The sequence below is a fragment of the Cupressus sempervirens genome, chromosome 1, assembly GCF_028749045.1.
Source record: "Cupressus sempervirens isolate cs-2001-9-10 chromosome 1, ASM2874904v1, whole genome shotgun sequence".
Taxonomy (NCBI): Eukaryota; Viridiplantae; Streptophyta; class Pinopsida; order Cupressales; family Cupressaceae; genus Cupressus; species Cupressus sempervirens.
The window spans coordinates 381825055-381842456 of record NC_143118.1 but is presented as its reverse complement, the minus strand read 5'-3'; the positions used below and the strand labels follow the sequence as shown (position 1 = coordinate 381842456).

The following is a 17402-nucleotide window of genomic DNA, read 5'->3' as shown; positions in this document are numbered from 1 at the left end:
TTAAAAATTATTAATAATCTAATTTGATCACACAAGATTATATTTACAAAATAATTTTAATATCAAGCACCTATCTTATCATTGCATACATAGACCAACCGATAGTATTGTTTGTTTCCAGCAAGATTGTCTTATTTAATTCTTATAAATTAAATTTTATAAGATTTCTTCTACTAACTTAATGCTAATATTTTACACGAGCTTAAAGGTTATTCTGAATTAGGCTTTGCATGCTATTATATTGCCATTTAGTGATTGAGAGTAAGTATTCCATGCACAAAATAAGTTATAATTAGAGCTCGTTTTTAATGAAATATTTAGTGCATGGTATTACGTTATAATGAACTCCATGTAATGATAAAGATCTTAATGATATTAATAGAATATAACAAAGAATTAAAGAAAACAAGTTATAGCTTGAAGAAGTATTTTATGAGGTATTTTGTGCATGATATTACACACTTCATGCACTGATAACGTTCTTGATGATAGTAATAGTATATAGCAAAGAATTTAACTAGCGGATAACGCAGAGTTACAAAAAGCTTGAGCGTTACACGAGCAGCGAGTATAAGTCCTAAATGCATAACAACTCTAAAAAAAACGGAACTTGAAACGTGGTCTGATAGTCTAAGATACTACACGGAGTTCAAAAATTCGCTGACGCTTGCTCAAGCAGAAACTTTTGTGGAAATCTCGCAACGGATCGCGAGAAATGATTTGTTTTCTCATATTTCCCCGTTTTTCCCCTAACCTTTCGCGCACGATATCTATGGCCTTAAGAATTTTATGGACGGAAAATCACCTATAAAGTTTTCAAGATTTGCCGCAAATACATATTTGGTTAATGCATGTCGTCCAGCACTGCATTATCAGACATTATTAATTTCATTTGTGCCGTGAATCATCGTGTTAGACAATCATCAACAAGACGCATAAAACATTCCTATCACAAACGCTAGTCCATCACAAATAAGAAGTAACCTCTGATAACATTTAAAAGATGTCACTGGTCACAAACGTTTCATTTCGTCTTCAATATAATAAATCTATGGGCAAATGTAAAATAAAAATTCTGATCGCAAATGTTTACTACTAATCGCGAAAAGATTTTCAAGAAAACTGTCGACTAAAACGAGCAGAGCCCAAAATATTAAAATCCCGGCGTCTAAAAAAGAGCAAAACGTCTTTACGACTTAGATTTGCGGCGAGGAGACCAAGAGTTTTACTTCGTTTACGAAATCGTCAATGCTGGCGATCGACGAACCCTTGCATGCTTTTTCGTCCGCAGATACCCATGAGTCGGCAACTGCAATCTTCGCAGTCTCTCTCAGTTGCCTCGCCCTTTTCCGCAGCTCACTTCCCAAGTCGCCGTCCATGAACGACCTCACAATCTTCTCCACCTTACTCGCCTGCAATTCTCCATCCACTCCCCTGCATATCTCGACGCTCACGCCAACTTCCTCCTCCAAAAGCTTAGAATTATAGAACTGGTCTGCTGCAATGGGCCACCCAATCATAGGCACGCCCTGGCTCAGGCTCTCAAGCGTAGAATTCCACCCGCAATGGCTCAGAAATCCGCCGGTCGAAGAATGGGAAAGGATAAGCAATTGCGGCGCCCAACCCATCAGAAGCAGCCCCTGTTTCGACTCCTCCACTCTCCGCTCGAATCCCTCGGGAAGAAAATCGGTGGATCCGTCCGTTACTTCGACGGGAGGTCGAACGGCCCAAATGAAAGGAAGTCGGGAAGCTTCAAGGCCCAGAGCCAAGGCCTCCATTTGACGGCGGGAGATTCTGACCATGGTGCCGAAGGAAATGTAAAGAACCGACGAGGGAGGATGCGAGTCGAGCCACGTGGCGCACAAATCCTTGACGAGAGAATCAGTGCAGCAGCCATGAACCCCGCTGGAAGCGTCGGGGAGCACGGGCCCAACGGTCCAGATATGACCGCTGCTGCTGCTCCGCAAATGGTCCACGAATTTCGACTCTAATTCGTGGAAAGTGTTGAGGAGAGTTCCCCAGCTGTTGATATTCCTTGGTATTTGGCGTTTCAAGAAGAGGTGCCATGGGTCCGTGTCGTCCGTCAGCCTCAGGCTCAGCGGCAGCTGGGAAGTATGAAAGCTGACATGGGGGAGATCAGGAGCAAGAGAAAACGTATCGGAGTCCGTTTTCTTGTGGGGGAGATTCATCCAGAGAGAATAATACACGGCGGTCGCAAAGGCGCCCATGGTCATGAACGTCGCCCTCGGGATCCCAATGCGGTTGCAGACGTCGAGAGTCCACCCGAAGAACATGTCGCTTACAACGCATGTCGGCGGGTTTGGACCGTCGCGGAGCCGCCGTAGAAGCTTCTCGAAGGGTCGCTCGAGCTGCTCGCAGTTTCGGACGAGGAGAAACATGAGATTGTATGGCAGGGAATCTGTGTTCTCCACACCGGGAGGCAGTCCTTCGGTGCCCCTTGGGAAAGGAATCTCTTCCAGAAGGATGTCGATCTCATGAGCTTTGCATGCCGAGGAAACCTTGGGCTGCAATTTGAGGAGATTGCCCGGTGTATTGACGATCGTGATGAGAAAACCACCTCGCTTGGCGAGCAGTTTCGCGAGCTCGAAGAAGGGAATGATATGACCCTGCGCCATCAACGGCAGCATTACAATGTGACCTTTTCTCTGCTCTCCTGCCATGATTAATGCTGTCTAAAGTCTTCGAAAGCTTCTTCTCTCAAATTTCTATGTTTGAATGCGAGAAAAGATGGGGAGCGAATTTGAATAAAAAGAAAGATGGGAAGGGCGGTGTATCTCATCATGCGGTGCGTACGAGCGCAGCGTGTCAAGTTGAGAAGACAAGTTTGAGTGAGACTGGCAGTTTCCCGCGATTAGTTGCCGCAGAATGAGAGGAACGAATACTTGGCGGTGACTGAGCTACCCGTGCTGCATGTAAATGTTATAATATTTTTTTAAGTGAGCCGAAAACAAGGCATGGTATAGATTTACTGCGGTTAGTTAATTCAAAGCCAGTTTTGGAGTTGAACATTGAAAAGAGATGGTGTGCGACTATACATCCTCCACGTATTCTAGGGTCATGTCATTCACTTTTACGATTGCCAAAACCAGTACGGCGCCGAAAGAGTGAGTCAGTGGTTTAATTAAAGAAGTTATTACTGTTACAAGCTCTTACTGTTAAAGACGTGTAAGGGCGAGCAATGAATATAAATTTGAAACCAGTCAAAAAAAAGTACAACTCTATGTAAAATAATTTCTATTAAATTTCTTTAGCTGATATCTGAAATATACATAATAGTATTTGTACCAGAAGAAGTGCAATGATTATGTCTATGGTAGGGCAGATGAACCCTTCAATAGTGGGTCACCCTCTTGTGAGTATAGTATTTCAACATATTTTTACCATATTCTGTAATTAATTGTTCTATTTGTTAAAAAAATAAAAAATCAAATGTAAAAAAAAAAGACTAATACTTGAACACATGAAAACTTATAAATTTTATATAAAAAATAAATATATGAATTCAGTAATAAGTGAAAATAATAACTTTTTGTCTCAAACAAAATATCATAGCCATCTAATATAAGTGTGAAAAAATGATGTGCTTCCTTAATAAAATAAGATGCTTGCTTAAATAAACATTGATATCTTAGTGTACAAATAATATTATTATGTGTACAACTATTGGAGTAGCAATGTCTATCTATAGAGTAGATCATATAAATAACATGTCTCATCACAAATGTAAAAGGTGAATACTAATAAATGCCTTATATTTTCTCATGAAATTTGTGAGATTGTCAAAAAAATTTAGTGTTCAACTACTCGTCTCTTTGTGTTAAATATAGGTTGTATTGTATACTAGCACTTGCACCAAAAGGAGGTGCAACGTGTACGTCGATAGGTTGTTAAAAAGAAAATTAAATGTTGTATTAATAAGTTATTTTGTGAAAGCAAGTCATGTTCGCACTTTAATTTTTAAAAAGGAATTGAAAATATATCAACAAATACTTTATTTAAGGTATATAATATTAATTCATTAGTTTGTTGGTGATGTACAAAAAGTAAACTAAATGATTGTGCATCTTTGTAGCAAGGCTACAATACAAATATAAGAAAGGATGGAAATGATTCTCGCAGTGGAAAACAAGTATACAAAATGAAACATGCGCATAATTTTCACTTTCAATTGCTCCAAGGAAGATTAGTATGGAATATTGTTGCAGGGCACTATAAAAGACACAAAATATTAATCTCTTCATAGAATTTTAAAACAAAAGAAGAAATAATGGACTCCTTAGACTTGCAAATTCCTAAGAATAGTTTATTCTTCTATAAGGGTTCTCATCTATTTTCATCTATCTTTTATGGCGAAGTTTTAACCACTAGATTTATCCTTTTATTGTTTGTGAAATAGTGTATAGTATTTGTACATGGATACCTAAATGGCCACGTAGTTGGGATTCATCTTGCATTGTGTGGAGACATTCTCCCTAAGAGGGGTGTTGATATGTTCAAGTTTTGTACCTAGCAAGAGATTATTCTAGGACATAAGCAGACATTATACTTAATTTTACTTAGTTGCCACATACGACCTTTTAAGAGCATATCCACGTTAGGTGGTATTATCATGTTATCACATTTCACTATGTGTTGACTCTACCCTTATTTCACTTTGAGGACTTAATCACTATTTTGCATGTAGTGGATGTGTTGCACATGTTGGAATTCTTTGGAATAACTGAGAGGGGTAGGGGAGGAGGGGGTGGGGGGTGCGGGGTGAATCAGTTATCCAAGGTCCAGATGTACAAATAAAACTTTTCACAACATAGTGAACCTGTATCCATAATACATTTTCATCATGCATACATCCATTAGATTATGCAATCACTTAAACTTGTAGGTTAAATTGTTAAATCAACTTTGCAAAAATGTAAACATAAAACACAATAGTTTTATAATTTGGAAAAAAATACTAGTAATATGCTACTAATTCTCACTCTTCTGAAGTGATGCCTTGTGAAAGGCCAACCCTGTTAAAGGTTACAATGCACACTATTAAATGTGACCTGGTTAAAGGATTTCAATCGCTCTATTAGGAGTGAGCCTTGTTAGAGGACTTTTGATCATTCACTTGGAATGTCACCTAGTTAAAGGATTTACAAATGAATGTTAGGTCAACCTTAATCCAAAGGATTTGCGCTAGATTGGTACAATGATTAGAAATTAATAATAAGGTTTGATTTGATAACAACCTACAACTCTCTTTGCAGATTACAGATCTATGTTTCAGTCTTCCATTCTTTTTGGCTTTCACACACTTCAGATGTGATAACTTATTTATCCTTCAAGCACCCATACTCTTAAGTCAAGTCTTACTTTACATGCCAATTACAAACTTCATAGTTTGGCTTCCATATGAAACAACACCCTAGACTCCTTGTCTTTCTTGGTTTCTCACACATGCCAACTGTTGTTGCATGCATTGTATCCCCTTATAGAGAGGAATTAGATCTTTTGTTGTTCATCCTTCATTGTCCATTATAGGGTTCATATAATCTAAGAAATCAAACTTGTCAGCTCCAATTCATCAAATTCATGATTTTTCTCATAATTCTTTCACTTGGCATTAACTGGCTTCTGATGCTCAGCACATACTACGTTGCTCGACATCCACTATCAAAACACTTGGCAAAAACTAAAGTTTACTAGTGCTCGACATCAACTAAACTTTACTCATCTTACACTTCTTCACTTGGCATATACCGATCTTCAATTTTTCTTGAACTGATTTTCTACTAGGCTTGCACTAACTTTGCTCAGCACCAACTGTCCACTCAGTCAAACTTAACAGATTTAATTCTTCTTTCTTGTTCTTCTAGACATAATTAGTGTATCCAACCTTTGTAACCTTAAGTAGATAATCAATGCACTATAATATCACTATCTTAACTGATCCTTGTATGCCTTTTCTATATCATAACTCAACATTTTCTCTAGGTGCTATTGTTACCTTATTTGATCAAATCTTCTTCATCAATCAAACAAATGATAGTACTCAAATCATTTAAGCAATTGTCTTACCAACAAGTAGTTGGTTTGACATCAGTGAAAAAATAATGATTGAAACACATATTCATACTTATATCAATTAGTTTTCAACAATCTCCCTCTTTGACATTGATGGAAAACCAAATTTAATCAATACAACCAACAAAATACCAAAAAAGAAATAATTCCTTTGTATTGAAATCTCTTCCTCTATTAGCAATTTCATCTTCTAAATAGGTTACAAAATTTTGTTCTAATCAACAAACAATCAACAACTCATCCTTATTACTCCCTCTAACTCACTTCTTATATCTCCCTCATCCCGTGTTTTCTCTCTCAACAAGATTGCTCCCTCATTAGTTAGTATTCTCTCCCTCTTTGACAACAATTCCAAAGATTTGTCATCTTCATATGCAGATATGAACATTTTTAGTTTCTCCCTCTGTCACCTAGCTTGTGACTAATTTGTAACTCCAGCTCTTTGATTACTTTAGATGGCTCCTAAAGTAAAATCTACTGCATCAATTTGTAACATATGTCAATCAACTTTCTTGATGCAAGGAACTTCTCATGCTCTTTATATATCCTTTGATAGGGGTATCACTCCTAGTTTACCTCTTAGATTCTCATGAGTATCCTTAGGTAATTCTTTTGTGAAGATATCAACTATTTGTTTTTTTGTGTTAACATATTTCATCTTCACCTCTTTATTTTGAACTAACTCTCTCAAGTAGTGATACTTGATTGCAATGTGCTTTGTTTTTGTATGCGTCACATGATTCTTTGATATATTTATAGCACTTAAGGGGAAGGCTCCTGGTCCTGATGGTTTTCCAGTTGAATTCTTTCAGGAATTTTGGGACATCATTAATCATGATTTGTTGGAGGTGGTTAAAGAATCCTATGCTAGCAAGAAGATGCTTCGAGCTTTGAACTCTACATTCTTGACTCTTATTCCTAAGAGAGAGGGTGCTAATCAATTGGAGTTTTTTAGACCAATTGCCTTATGTAATGTGGTCTACAAAGTTATTACTAAGCTAATTGCTGAGAGACTGAAAAGGTGGCTTCCCATTATTATCTCAGAAGAACAAGGTGGTTTTGTTGCTGGAAGACAAATTTTGGAAGGGGTGGTTATTGCTACTGAGGCTATTCACTCTATTGCTACTTCAAGGGAGAGAGCCATGTTTGTTAAGCTGGATATGGCTAAGGCCTACGATAGAGTTAAATGGAGCTTGCTAAGGAGTATTCTTCTTTCTTTTGGATTTAGCTCTGACTGGGTGAGTTGGATTATGAGTTGCGTTACTTCTGCCTCTTTTTCTATTCTTATTAATGGTCAACCTTCACAACTATTTGGTGCTTCTAGAGGCCTCTGCCAGGGTGACCCTCTCTCCCCATATCTATTCATCATCATGGCTGAAGGCTTGGGCAGATTCATTAAGCATCAGGTGTCCCAAAATTCTATTCAAGGCTGGCGGTGGGGTAATGGCTTACCTTCTCTTTCCCATCTTCAATTTGTTGATGATTCTACTCTTGTCGATCTTGCTAGGATCAAGGAAGTTGAAGCCTTTCGACATGCTTTGGACGTTTATTTGGCAGCTTCAGGCCAGAAAGTTAATGAGCACAAATCTTTCATTTACTTTTTTAACACTCCTGATTCTATTCAGCACAGGATTGTTGGTATCCTACGGTTTCAGATAGGTTCACTTCCTTTGACTTATCTTGGCATTCCTATTGCTATTTCCAGGCAGCCACGTCTCTTCTAGAAAAATTTGATTACCAAGCTTCAGGATAAGGTAAATCATTGGACTCATAGATGGCTTTCTACTGCTGCCTGGGTTACTCTTCTTCAAGCTGTTATCCAAGCTCTTCCTACTTATAGAAGCATGGTTCATGCTGCACCTATTTACTTTCTCAAGGAGTTTGATGCTCTTTCTCGACAATTCCTTTGGAGTGGTAATTTGCGTAGTACTAAATGGAGCTTGGTTAATTGGGCAACTATTTGTAGGCCTAAAAAGGAGGGTGGTCTTGGTCTTCGTTTTGCTCTATTGAGTAGACAAGCTTTGGCTGCTAAACTTTATTGGCGATGGTGCTCTGGACAGCATCAACTTTGGGCTTGTATTATCACTCATAAATATTTTCATGGTGTTGATCCTTGCTCTATTTCTACACTTCCTCTTGAAGGTCATGGCTCAATGGTTTGGCATACTTTGAAGATAGGTGCGATGTTGGTGAAGAGGGGTCTGTTCTGGATATGTAAAGGAGGTTCTCAGGCTTTGTTTTGGTCTGATGCTTGGGATGGATTCCCTTCCATTTTATCCATATACCCTCATCTTTAGCCTCTTTGTGACTCTTTTCTTGCTGTTGGATGGGATAAAGTGGCTCATTACAAGACTCCTTATCAATTGGGACCTGTTGTTGGTTATAGATGGAAGCATTCCTCTGATTGGCCTCCTAGAGGTACAGACATGGATCATCAGGAGCTTTCTCAAATTTTGGCCTCTAGAGAGTGTTCCTCTTTGCTTGGTCCAGATGTATTGGCTTGGGGCGGTACCTTGTCTAGTAAATATCATGTCTCTGCTGGGTATCACGAGATAACTAGACAATTATTTGAGGATGTTGAGGTCCCTTGGTGGAAGCAAGTCTGGAATAAAGTTTCTTGGTCCAAGTGCAGTTTTTTCATGTGGCTAGTGGCTCACAACCGTTGTCGTACCTGGGATAATCTTTGTAAACGTGGATTTCAGGGCCCCTCTTATTGTGTTTTGTGTGGTAATGGAGAGGAGTCTGTCTCCCATCTGTTCTTCCATTGCTCCTATTCTACTCAGATATGGCACCTTTGGTGGAGCACTTGGGGTTGCTCTTGTCGGCATGCTTCCTCTTTGCCTGAGTTCTGGGCTCGCTTGGGTAGTGCTCCCTCCAAGTCTTCTTTTCTCCATGCTGCTTGGATTGCTGGCCCATCTTTCATGCTTTGGCATATCTGGTTGAAGAGGAATCATCGCATATTCCAAGATGTTCGGCTTGGTGTTTTGCATCTTTGGTGGAAAATATCACATTCTCTCCAGGAAACTATTCTTGTGAAGTGTGAGCTTGATGAGGGTATGGATCCGATTGATCTTGCTATCTGTAATCGCCTCAATTTTCATCTACAGGATGGGGTTGCGGCTCATAGGTTTCCTTCTATGTCCAGGCAGCTTCACCATCAGAGGAAGGGTCGGGTTAACCGGGATGGGCACTGGACTCCTCCTCCCTGTGGAGTTCTAAAAATTAACACTGATGGTTCTTCTTGTGGGAATCCTGGTCCGGCTGGTATTGGCAGAGTGGCTCGTTGTAGTTCTGGGAATGATAAATTTTTCTTCTCAATTCATAAGGGTGATTATACTAACAATCTCATGGAAGCTTGGGCTATTTTATATGCTGTGGAACAGTGTTGCTTGTGGGGATGGAGTAAGATTATTTGTGAGTCTGATTCCCAGGTGGTGGTGAACATGCTTTCTTCGCAAGAGCTTGAGGATGTTAGTTGGCAGCTGGCCACTGTTGTTAAGCAGATTCTTTTCTTCTCTTCCTCTTTTTAGTTCATTAGGTTCAAGTATATTCTGTGAGAATGGAATAGACCTGCTGATTGTTTAGCCAAATGGGCTTCTAGTCATGATCCGGGTTGGAATATTAGGGATAGGGGGCAACTGTCCTTTGAGATGGTGCAAGAATTTGATGATCTTGTTGCTCAGGATCGAGCTCCTTGTTGAGCTCTCCTTGTTGTATTCCTTTCTGTCTTAATAAAATTTTACCCCTCTTTTTGCGAAATAAATAATTAGAGGTTCAATGATTTCCTTTTTCATACCTTTGAGTAGTTGTTTGATCCATACAATGTTTGTACAATTTACTGCAGTGGCAACATATTTAGCTTTAGCAGTAGATTGAAAAATACAATTTTGTTTCTTGCTAGTCTATGTAATCGGATTTTTTTCCTAAGAAAAATGCTCCTCCACTGGCGCTTTTTCTGTCATCAATATTTCCAGCCCAATCAACCTTAGTGTAGGCTTTCAATTCAAATTTCTCTTTTTTCTTATAGTATAGACTACAGTCTTCTATTCCTTTTAGATATCTCATTATTCTCTTAACTACCATCAAATGATTCTTCCTAGGATTAGCAAAGAATCTTGTAACAATCCTAACTATTAATACAATATCAGGTTTTTTGTGTACTACATATTGTAATTTGCCAATCATAGACTTGTATAATGTTTGATTCACTTCAGTTGAATCATCATTCTTTGACAATTTATGTCCTATTACCATAGGTGTGCTTAATGGCTTTGAGTCTTCCAATCCAAAAGTTTTCAATATTTTCTTTATATTTTAATTGAGTAATGTATATACCATATTTCATCTGATGTACTTGTAAACCCACAAAGAACTTGATCTCTCCAAACATAAAAATCTTAAATTTTTTCTTCATTTCATTTGCAAAAGTATTACATAAGGTATCTTGACTTCCAATTATGATATCATTAACAAAAAATTTAGATATTAAAATACCTTTTCCTTTCTCCATCTTCAAGTAGATATTGTTGTTATCATCAATCCTCTCAAATCCAATCTTCACAAGATAATTATGAAGCCTTTCATACCATGCTCTTGGTGCTTGCTTCAAACTATATAAAGTTTTATGTAGTCTACATACCATGTTTTTTTGTTAGCATCAACAAATCTTTCTAGCCATTCTATATAAACCTCTTCTTCCACTATACCATTTAGAAATGAAGACTTAACATCCATTTGATAAACTTTGAAATCTTTGTATGCAGAGTAAGCAAGTAGAGTTCTTACTCATCCCAATTTTGCATCAAGGGGAAATTTGTCTCTGGATAGTCTATCTCTTCTTCTTGTACATATCCTTTGCAAACTAATCTTTCCTTGTTCCTTGTTACTTCACCATTTTTATCTAATTTTTTTCGATACACCCACTTGGTACCCATGTCTTGTTTTTCTCAATTTGTGCAATCTCTTCTTTTATGACTTTACTCCAATCACATCTTCTAAGACATCTTTCACTATTTTAGGTTCATGCATGCTAAGAAAACATGTATCATTTCTCAACTTGTTCCTTGTCATTGGTCTAACATCTTTATCTCCAATGATTTGTGTAGTAGGGTGATGTCTCTTAACATACTTAGACAATCTTGGTTCTGCTCTATTTTCCTCATTAGGTCTCTCAACTTATGAATCACTATGTACATCTATGTCAGGTAGTTTAACATCTCTTTTATGTACACTAAACTCAGAATTGAAATATGTCTCAACTTCATTCTATAACTCAACATCTGAATGTGGCTCAATTCTTAAATACATCTCAGTTCCTGAATGTAACTCAACATACATAGTATGTGACTCGGCAGTCACTGAAACTTGTTGTTGGTTTGCAACTTGATTTACAACGTCTTCAACAACAGACATACCTTCATAAAAGTATACAAATGATTTGTATTTTTTTGGTTCCTTCATAGGTTTAACCTCATGTACTTATGTATATTAATCAAATTTTACATTTGTACTTTCCACAAATTTGTTAGTGTTAGTATTTAAATACTTATAAGCTTTACTTGAGAATAACCAAAGAATATACCTTCTTCACTTTCGCATCTAGTTTACCATTTCTAAAATCTTTGAGAATATAACACTTGCTTCCAAATACCTTGAAATATTTTACATTGGTGAGTATCCATACCATAGTTCAATAGGTGTTGAATGAGTACCTTTCTTAACTTGTACACGGTTCAATGTATAGAAAATTGTACTTACAGATTCTCTCCAATATTTCAAAGCAACATTTTTCTCTATCATTAAACTCATTTGATGTAAATTCTCCTCCTCTATCAAATCTCAAACATTTCAGACTTTTACCTATTTCCTTCTCAACTCTTGCTAAGTACCACTTAAATATTTGGAAAGCATCAAATTCCTATTTTAGAAATATAACTATCTCATTCTAGAATAATCATCAAAAAATAGCATAATGTACTTATCTCCTTTGCAGCTTTGAACATCAATTGGTCCACACAAGTCAATATGAACCATCTCTAATATTCCTTTAGAGGTATGAGTCTTAGTCTTAAAACTTGACTTTTTCATTTTGCCTAACTGTCATTGTTTGCAAATTATATTGTCAGGCTTCTTCAACTTAGGAAAACCTCTTCCTCTTCACATGTTATTGATACTAACCAAGTTATCAAAATTAACATGATACAACCTCTTGTGCCATAGCCATACATCATCAAATTCTACAACTAAACAAGTAGCATCATCCATATCAAGATAGAGTAGATTACATCTAGTTTGATCACCTTTACCAATTAGTTTTTCATCAGTATCATATATCTTAGCAATCTTGTTCTCAAATTCAACCTTACAACCTGAACTATTTAGATGTGACGCACTCAACAAATTATAGTTAAGTCCTTCAATATAGTAACCATTGTCACACAAAATATTTTCTGTGAGATTGATAGAACCTTTTCCTTTTATAAAAAATGGTGCATCATTACCAAACCTTACACTATTTCCATCATAATAATTCAATGTAATGAACTTACTTTTATCTCTAGTCATGTAATGTGAACATCCACTATCAATGATCCACTTATCATTCTTGTTCACACAAGATACTAGTGTAGTTGCCTCATCCTCATAAGATTGATCCTTCATTGCAACATACACTACTTCATCTTCATGATTGTCAGATCCATCTTTTGTTTCTTCTTCAGAAATGTAGCAAGACTTCTTGCCTTTTTCTTTATAATCTTTTTTGTCTTCATCTCTTCTACTTTTGTACTTATCACCACCTTTGTAATTTTTCTTCTCTAGACATCTAGCAACAATAAGAACAACCTCATTGCAATTGAGACACATGATAGGTAACTTACCTTTAAATTTTCCTTTACCTTTATGAAATCTCCTTGCTATTAGTGCTTCAAGTCGATTTACATCTTCCTTATCTATATCATTATCACTGGACACATATTTTACCTTCTTTTTCTTCTTCTCATTAAGTTCCTTTAATGACAACTTGGATTTGAAAGAAGATTCAACATTGTCAAGTTTAAAATTATCAAAATTAGATAGCTCAAAAGTAGTAAGCCTACCTACCAGACCTTCAAGAGTTAGATCAGTTCTTGGTATACATCTTAGTTCTTGAATTGTAGAAAATCTAATAGCTTAAATGAGCAAAAGTGTTCTGAAAACTTTTCTTAGTAGAGTGTCATCGTATATCTTACCATTGGCTCCTCTTATAGCATTAACAACATCTTTTATCCTAGAGAAATATTGAGTAATATTCTCACCTTCTTACATTCTCATATCATCAAACTTACCTCTAAGACTTTTAGATTTGGCTCTAAGAACATCTATGTCTCCTCCATAGATGGTGTGAAGAGCATCCCACATTTTCTTTTCACTATCACAACCCTTAACATCATTAAATTTGGTATACCTTGGGACAAATGCAATCTCCAACATTGCTTGATTGTGTTCTTTCTTCTTTTTTAGATCTTTAGTAGTTAGGGTGCTAGTAGGGTCAACATGCTTTGTGGTGATGGTAGATTGTGCATGGTCTCCAAGTCCTCCAAGGTGTAGCTTCATTAAAGTTTTCCATGCAGGAAGTTATCTCCATTAAGCTTGGGTACCTCTCTTTTTGACATCTTGATCTTTTTGCTTCTAGTACCTTTAAACTAGTCCTTTTAAGCACAAGGCTCTGATACCAATTGTTAGAATTCTTTCGAATAACAAAGAGGGGGGGTGAATTAGTTATCTAAGGTCCAGATGTACAAATAAAACTTTTCATAGCATAGTAAACCCATATCCATAATACATTTTCATCATCATGCATCAATTAGATTATGCAATCACTTAAACTTGTAGGTTACTATCAAATCAACTTTGCAGAAACGTAAATATGAAACATAATAGATTCAATAACACATTTGACACAATGATTTAATGTGGAAAATCAATTTGAGAAAAACCACCAGTAACATGCTACTAATTCTCACTCTTCTGAAGTGATGCCCTATGAAAGGCCAACCCTGTTAAAGGTTACAATGCACACTATTAAATGTGACCTGGTTAAAGGATTTCAATGACCCTATTAGGAGTGAACCTTGTTATATGACTTTTTATCATTTACTTGGAATGTCACCTAGTTAAAAGATCTGCAAATGACTATTAGGTCAACCTTAATCCAAAGGATTTATCCTAGACTGGTACAATGATTAGAAAGTAACAGTAAGGCTTGTTCTAATAACAACTTACAACTCTCTTTGTAGATTACTGATCTCTATTTTAGTACTCCATTCTACTTGGCTTTCATGCACTTCAACTCTGATAGCTTGTTCACCCTTTAAGCATCCACACTCTTAAGTCTTCTTACTTTACATGCCAATTGCAAACTCTATAGTTTGGTTTCCATATGAAACAACATCGTAGAGTCCTTGTCTTTCTTGGTTTCTCGCACATGTCAATTTTTGTGTCATGCCTCGTATACCCTTATAACGAGAAATTAGATATTTTTTCATGTATCCTCTACGATCCATTTTAGGGTTGGGTTAGATTAGGTAGGATTCAATGAATCTAACCATTTTTTCACTTTAGTCCCCTTTTTTAATTCACCTCAAAATAGTTAATCTTGAATTCTGTACCACCAACTCATCAAGCTTATCTTCCACATGGTTCAAATAATCCAAGAAATCAAACTTGTCAGCTCAAATTCATGATCTTTCTCATAATGCTATCGCTTGACATTAACTGGCTTTTGATGCTTGACACATATTGCGTTGCTCAACATTCACTTTTGAAACACTCGGCATGAACTAAAGTTTACTGGTGGTCAACATCAACTAAACTTTACTTGGCTTACACTATTTCACTTGGCATATACTGATCTTCAACTTTACTCGACTCCAACTAATTTTCTGTTCGACTTGCACTTATTTTGCTTGGCACCAATTGTCCACTTAGTCAAGCTTGGTAGACTTAATTCTCCTTTCTTGTTTTTCTAGAATTAATTAGTGTATCCAACCTTTGCAACCTTAAGTAGATAATCAATGCACTATAATATCATTGTCTTAACTTATCCTTGTATGTCTTTTTCATATCATAACTCAACCTTTCCTCTAGGTGCTATTGTTACTTGATTTGATTAAATATTCTTCATCAATCAAACAAATGATAGTACTCAAATCATTTAAGCAATTGTCTTACTAGCAAGTAACAGGTTTGACATTAGTGACAAAATAATGATTGAAACACATATTCATACTTATATCAATTTGTTTTCAACAACACATACTTCATTGCACTTTGGAGGTTGGTTCACCTATAAGGGGCATGTGCCATTTTCACTTTTCCATTATAGGTGGGTGATATTTTATTTCTTTTTAAGTAGGAAATAATATTACACCACTTGTCTTAATCTTGTGTACTTATATTTTTAAACCTTGGTCTATTTCACCAAGGGACATCCTATGCATTATCATCTATTATATATTACATTGGTGAGAGGAAAAAATATTTTTGTCTTACTCATTCTCTCTTGTTATTGTGTTTTACATAAGGCCTCTAGATCTTGGGTAGCTATTTTCATAGTCAAATATTGTAATAAGGGTTAGAGTCTCCCCGATGTTGTGATTTTCAAAAATACGAGTAACAACTCCACTTATTAGTACAACAAAATAGCAAGAGACACAATGCATCCAAGTTCATATCAAAACGTTTTAACTTTTTGTAGAGGTGGAACAAGTAATGGTTTGAGAATTATTACAATTAATGATATTTATACTTAGCAACTTGTCAAAACCAATTAAGTAGCCTAAGGATGCATGCAATTTTGTTAAGACATCAAAGGAGAAGACCATTATACCCTTATTGTATAAAGGACATTATAAATAATGATATATTTAGTAGAGAGTATTCGCATTTGAGTTCTAGTATTTCTTGTAGAAGAAATTGAAAAAGTACTATCTTATAAATAATAAAGAATGTGGGAATTGTATTAATTTGAATTGACATCAAATAACTTTTAGATTTGTGATAACAATATTACAATTTAACTTACTCTTAAGAATATCTATTTCTTGTATGATTATTTTGTCAATTTCTTTTATCTATCTATAAGATCAAAGTTCAAATTATATTTGTAAAATGCTGATTAGAAAAATTTACAAATTAAAAAATGACTTTTTAAAATAAAAAATTAAATTGGACATGTCAAATTGCATAGAAATGTCCCTATCTTTTATTCGGCTCTCATCATTATTGTCATCCCTATCATCTCCAAAAAGTTTCAAGCAAATTCATTTGGCAAGTATAAGCCAGATTTAACAACCTTTGTTAGTACTTCCTTTCCTATGATAAATAGGAGCTTTGGAGCCAAGTGTGCACATTCATTGAGCATAATGAGGATGTGGTATATATGTATGTACAATGTAACTACACAAACAAGGTATGTGAGTTCATTTTACTAAATGTTTTATAGAGAGAACATGGAATGCAATGAACAAATTTATAGAGTGGATTCAATGAAAATAATCTATAGAATACTTTGATTGGAGTGTTTGAACAGCTTAAACATCACACACTAAGCTTCATTCAAAAACTAAAAGTGTTAAATAGTCAAAAATTGACTTATTTCTTCCAATCTTAATTTTCTTCTTAGTGTGTGATGCTTAAGTTGGGCGTTGCTATGAAAACAAACTAAAAAAGGGGAGATTTGAATGATAGAATAGAGTAGGGACTATGTAAAATAGAGAGATGAACATAGGGACTATTTACAACTTATACGAAGTACACATTGGAAAGCACTATATATCATACCCTAGATATCCTTTGGATTGTATGCTTTTTTAGTTGAAAAGATGGCATTGGGAAATTCCATAACCGATGAAATAGATGAGGTAATGTGCACAACAAGACTTCATATTAATATTTTTTAGAGAAGTTTGTTGAATCTCCTTGTTGTCTAGCCGAGCTATCCTTTATGGTCAAAAGTAACACTCCTATTCTTCTTATCTTCTATCATGTTGATGCCACTGATTTTTGATGGGTGGCTCATGGGAAAGGGTGCTACGCCCCCACATTTACCCAATACAAATGGATGGATAGGTACCCTTCAACCATGTTGGAAGCCTCGAGAAGCACACTACATGAAGTCTCTTATATCTTTGGTTTCCACATCCTCAACAACAAAAATAAGTATGTTTGCAATTGTCATGCCTCTCCTGTTCCTAAAAAAATCTACATGGTACGCATGTTTTCTAACATTTTTTTTTCAATTTTTTGTAAATGTTCTGGGATAAGGGAAAGCT

At 36.1% G+C, this 17402-nt stretch overlaps 1 pseudogene across 1 annotated transcript; it reads right to left on the bottom strand.

Moving 5' to 3' along the window:
* Positions 1-966: 966 nt before the first annotated feature.
* Positions 967-2745, bottom strand: LOC149577861 (UDP-glycosyltransferase 92A1 pseudogene; annotated as a pseudogene). The gene has a single exon (XR_016354270.1). The product of XR_016354270.1 is annotated as a UDP-glycosyltransferase 92A1 pseudogene (transcript).
* Positions 2746-17402: the final 14657 nt, after the last annotated feature.